Source organism: Bombina bombina, chromosome 1 (genome assembly GCF_027579735.1).
Source record: "Bombina bombina isolate aBomBom1 chromosome 1, aBomBom1.pri, whole genome shotgun sequence".
Classification (NCBI taxonomy): domain Eukaryota; kingdom Metazoa; phylum Chordata; class Amphibia; order Anura; family Bombinatoridae; genus Bombina; species Bombina bombina.
Window position 1 is genome coordinate 83,584,522 of NC_069499.1, and position 6,000 is coordinate 83,590,521.

The following is a 6,000-nucleotide window of genomic DNA, read 5'->3' on the forward strand; positions in this document are numbered from 1 at the left end:
GCAAATACCTCCGGATGGAGTTCCCACTCCCCCGGATGAAAAGTCTTACGACTTAGAAAATCTGCCTCCCAGTTCTCTACTCCTGGAATGGGGATTGCTGAGAGATGGCAAGAGTGATCCTCTGCCCATCGGATTATTTTGGTTACCTCCATCATCGCTAGAGAACTCCTTGTTCCTCTTTGATGTTTGATATAAGCTACAGTCGTGATGTTGTCCAACTGAAACCTGATGAATTTGGCTGCAGCAAGCTGAGGCCACGCCTGAAGCACCTTGTATATCGCTCTCAGTTCTAGGATGTTTATCGGAAGAAGAGATTCCTCCCTAGACCATAAGCCCTGTGCTTTCAGGGAGTTCCAGACTGCACCCCAGCCTAGTAGGCTGGCATCTTTCGTTACAATGAGCCACTCTGGCCTGTGGAAGTACATTCCCTGAGACAGGTGGTCCTGAGACAACCACCAGAGAAGAGAATCTCTGGTCTCCTGGTCCAGATGCAGTTGAGGAGATAAATCTGCATAATCCCCATTCCACTGTTTGAGCATGCATAGTTGCAGTGGTCTGAGGTGTAGGCAGGCAAAAGGAACTATGTCCATTGCCGCTACCATGAGTCCGATTACCTCCATACACTGAGCCACTGATGGCCGAGGAATGGAATGAAGAGCTTGGCACGTGGTTAAGAGTTTTGATTTTCTGACCTCCGTCAGAAATATTTTCATTTCTACCAAATCTATCAGAGTCCCTAGAAAGGAAACTCTTGTAAGAGGGAAGAGAGAACTCTTTTTTATGTTCACCTTCCACCCGTGAGATCTCAGAAAAGTCAACACAATGCCCGTGTGAGACTTGGCTAGCTGAAAAGTCGACGCCTGGATTAAGATGTCGTCTAGATAAGGCGCCACTGCTATGCCCCGAGGTCGTAGAACCGCCAGAAGGGACCCTAGCACCTTTGTGTAAATTCTTGGAGCCGTGGCTAACCCGAAGGGAAGAGCCACAAACTGGTAATGCCTGTCTAGAAAGGCAAATCTGAGAAATTGATGATGATTTCTGTGAATAGGGATGTGTAGATACGCATCCTTTAAGTCCACGGTAGTCATATATTGACCTTCCTAAATCAGAGGCAGAATAGTCCGAATGGTCTCCCTCTTGAATGATGGAACTTTGAGGAACTTGTTTAGAATTTTGAGATCCAAGATTGGTCTGAAAGTTCTCTTTTTTTGGAACCACAAACAGGTTTGAGTAGAACCCTAGCCCCTGTTCTTCTTTTAGGACTGGGCAGATCACCCCCATGGTAAGAAGATCTTCTACACAGCGTAAGAACGCCTCTCTCTCTTTGTCTGGTTTACAGACAATCGAGAAATATGAAATCTCCCCCTTGGAAGGGAGTCTTTGGATTCCAGAAGATTTGCCTGGGACACAATTTCTAAAGCCCAGGGATCGTGAACATCTCTTGCCCAAGCCTGAGTGAAGAGAGAGAGTCTGCCCCCTACTAGATCCGGTCCCGGATCGGGGGCTACCCCATCATGCTGTCTTAGAGGCAGCTGCAGGCTTCTTGGCCTGTTTACCCTTGTTCCAAGCCTGGTTAGGTCTCCAGACTGACTTGGATTGGGCAAAATTCCCCTCTTGCTTTGTAGCAGAGGAAGCTGAAACGGAACCACTCTTGAAGTTCTGAAAGGAACGAAAATTATTTTGTTTGATCATCATCTTATTTGATCTATCCTGAGGAAGGGCATGACCTTTCCCTCCAGTGATGTCTGAAATAATCTCTTTCAGTGCAGGCCCGAATAGGGTCTTTCCTTTGAAAGGGATGTTCAAAAGTTTAGATTTAGATGACACATCAGCAGACCAGGACTTAAGCGGCATCTGTAATAAAAGAATTAGCCAACTTAAGGGCCTTGATTCTGTACATAATCTCCTCTAATGGAGTCTCCATCTGAAGAGCCTCTTCTAGAGCCTCAAACCAGAAAGCAGCTGCAGTAGTTACAGGAACAATGCACGCAATAGTTTGGAGAGAAAAACCCTGATGAACAAAAAATTTCTTCAGGAGACCCTCTAATTTTTTATCCATAGGATCTTTGAAAGCACAACTGTCTTCGATAGGTACAGTTGTACGCTTAGACAGAGTAGAAATAGCTCCCTCCACCTTAGGAACTGTCTGCCATGAGTCCCGCATGGTGTCAGATATGGGAAACATTTTCTTAAAAACAGGAGAGAACGGAACACCTGGTCTATCCCACTCCTTAGTAATAATATTCACAATCCTCTTAGGGACTGGAAAAACATCAGTGTAAACAGGAACCTCTAAGTATTTATCCATTTTACACAATTTCTCTGGAACCACTATAGGGTCACAATCATCTAGAGTCACTAATACCTCCCTGAGCAATAAGCGGAGGTGTCCAAGCTTAAATTTAAAGGCCGTCATATCAGAATCTGTCTGAGGAAGCGTCTTTCCTGAATCAGAAATTTCTCCCTCAGATAACAAATCCCTCACCCCTACTTCAGAGAATTGTGAGGGATTTGTCAGATACGGCTACTAAAGCATCAGACGGCTCAGCATTTTTTCTAAACCCAGAGCTGTCACGCTTTCCTTGCAAACCTGGCAGTTTAGATAAAACCTCTGTGAGGGTTGTATTCATAACTGTGGCCATGTCTTGTAAAGTAAAGAATTTACTAGAGGTACTTGGCGTCACTTGTGCGGGCGTTACTGGTTGTGACACTTGGGGAGAGCTAGATGGCGAACCCTCATTTACTTCTGACTGAGAATCATCTATTGCTCTATTTTTAAGTGCTAATATATGTTCTTTATAGTTTATAGACATATCAGTACAATTGGGACACATTCTAAGAGGGGGTTCCACAATGGCTTCCAAACATATTAAACAAGGATTTTCCGTGGTGTCAGACATGTTAAACAGGCTAGTATTGTAAGAAGCAAGCTTGGAAAACACTGTAATCAAAGTAAAAAAAACACTTAGAAATAAAACGGTACTGTGCCTTTAAGCGAAAAAAAGCTGCACCAGTTCTGCAAAACAGTGTAAAAAAGCAGTAAACTTAACGAAATTTTTACAGTAGAATTCTAAAGACTTAGTAACTTTGCACAGCTATGCAAATAAACAATTAACCCCTTAATGGCAAAAACGGATTGAAAAAAACGTCAAACCCAGTAAAAAAACAATTTATGTAAGAACTTACCTGATAAAATACATTTCTTTCATATTGGCAAGAGTCCATGAGGTAGTGACGTATGGGATATACATTCCTACCAGGAGGGGCAAAGTTTCCCAAACAACAAAATGCCTATAAATACACCCCTCACCACACCCACAATTCAGTTTAACGAATAGCCAAGAAGTGGGGTGATAAGAAAGGAGCGAAAGCATCAAACAAGGAATTCAAATAATTGTGCTTTATACAAAAAATCATAACCACCACAAAAAGGGTGGGCCTCGTGGACTCTTGCCAATATGAAAGAAATGAATTTATCAGGTAAGTTCTTACATAAATTATGTTTTCTTTCATGTAATTGGCAAGAGTCCATGAGCTAGTGACGTATGATATAGCAGATACCCAAGATGTGGAAGTTCCACGCAAGAGTCACTAGAGAGGGAGGGATAAAATAAAGACAGCCAATTCCGCTGAAAAAATAATCCACAACCCAAATCAAAAAGTTTTAATCTTATAATTGTTAGGGGTTAATGTGAACCTGACTAGCCCCATCTTGTTTGTGGGCGCCATCTTGTTCCTCGCAGCCATCTTGTGATGATTAGCATCCATTTTGTAATGATTAGACTTTATTATAATGGTTCATTCTGTAGTGAGAAATATATGCTTGTCATCTTATTCTGCAAAGCTAGCTAACCTTGTAGATGTCCCTGGCATTATGCCCAGAAGAATATAATGTCAATAAGATGGTCCAGCAACCTTGGTGTATCTGCAGATGCATGGTTTATTATGACTATAGTATATTGTTATGAGCTAGTGAATTTCCAGAATCACACTGTGCTTTACTCTGTATAACTGTGTAAAATGACGCGGTCATAACGTGTCATCCCCTTAACCCTATATGCTGTTACTGAAGTCTATAAGATAGGCTTGCACTGTTCAATAAACATGATTGGCTTTAGATCATATTGCTGCATGGTCTGAGTCATTCTAAGGGATCCTTATCAGATAATCTACATCTGCCTCAGGTGGTACAGCGGCCCAGAGGCTTTGGCCTGACCTGACACTCCCCCCTTGGGAATAACACCTAACAATAATGAAAAAAACTGAAATTATAAGCAGAAGAATCAAACTGAAACAGCTGCCTGAAGTACTTTTCTACCAAAAAACTGCTTCAGAAGAAGAAAAAACATCAAAATGGTAGAATTTAGTAAAAGTATGCAAAGAAGACCAAGTTGCTGCTTTGCAAATCTGATCAACAGAAGCTTCATTCTTAAAAGCCCAGGAAGTAGAAACTGACCTAGTAGAATGAGCCGTAATCCTCTGAGGCGGGGATTTACCCGACTCCACATAAGCATGATGAATCAAAGACTTTAACCAAGATTCCAAAGAAATGGCAGAAGCCTTCTGACCTTTCCTAGAACCAGAAAAGATAACAAATAGACTAGAAGTCTTCCTGAAATCTTTAGTAGCTTCAACATAATATTTCAAAGCTCTTACTACATCCAAAGAATGTAAAGATCTCTCCAGAGAATTCTTAGGATTAGGACACAAAGAAGGGACAACAATTTCTCTACTAATGTTGTTAGAATTCACAACTTTAGGTAAAAATTTAAATAAAGTCTGCAACACTGCCTTATCCTGATGAAAAATCAGATAAGGAGATTCACAAGAAAGAGCAGATAATTCAGAAACTCTTCTAGCAGAAGAGATGGCCAAAAGGAATAAAACTTTCCAAGAAAGTAATTAAATATCCAGAGAATGCATAGGTTCAAACGGAGGAGCCTGTAAAGCCCTCAGAACCAAATTTACTTAATGACAGGCTTAATACAAAGCAAAGCCTGTACAAAACAATGAATATCAGGATGATTAGCAATCTTTCTGTGAAAAAGTACAAAAAACATAATTTATGTAAGAACTTACCTGATAAATTCATTTCTTTCATATTAACAAGAGTCCATGAGCTAGTGACGTATGGGATATACATTCCTACCAGGAGGGGCAAAGTTTCCCAAACCTTAAAATGCCTATAAATACACCCCTCACCACACCCACAAATCAGTTTAACGAATAGCCAAGAAGTGGGGTGATAAGAAAAAGTGCGAAGCATATAAAATAAGGAATTGGAATAATTGTGCTTTATACAAAAAAATCATAACCACCACAAAAAAGGGTGGGCCTCATGGACTCTTGTTAATATGAAAGAAATGAATTTATCAGGTAAGTTCTTACATAAATTATGTTTTCTTTCATGTAATTAACAAGAGTCCATGAGCTAGTGACGTATGGGATAATGACTACCCAAGATGTGGATCTTTCCACACAAGAGTCACTAGAGAGGGAGGGATAAAATAAAGACAGCCAATTCCTGCTGAAAATAATCCACACCCAAAATAAAGTTTAACAAAAAACATAAGCAGAAGATTCAAACTGAAACCGCTGCCTGAAGAACTTTTCTACCAAAAACTGCTTCAGAAGAAGAAAATACATCAAAATGGTAGAATTTAGTAAAAGTATGCAAAGAAGACCAAGTTGCTGCTTTGCAGATCTGGTCAACCGAAGCTTCATTCCTAAACGCCCAGGAAGTAGATACTGACCTAGTAGAATGAGCTGTAATTCTTTGAGGCGGAGTTTTACCCGACTCAACATAGGCAAGATGAATTAAAGATTTCAACCAAGATGCCAAAGAAATGGCAGAAGCTTTCTGGCCTTTCCTAGAACCGGAAAAGATAACAAATAGACTAGAAGTCTTACGGAAAGATTTCGTAGCTTCAACATAATATTTCAAAGCTCTAACAACATCCAAAGAATGCAATGATTTCTCCTTAGAATTCTTAGGATTAG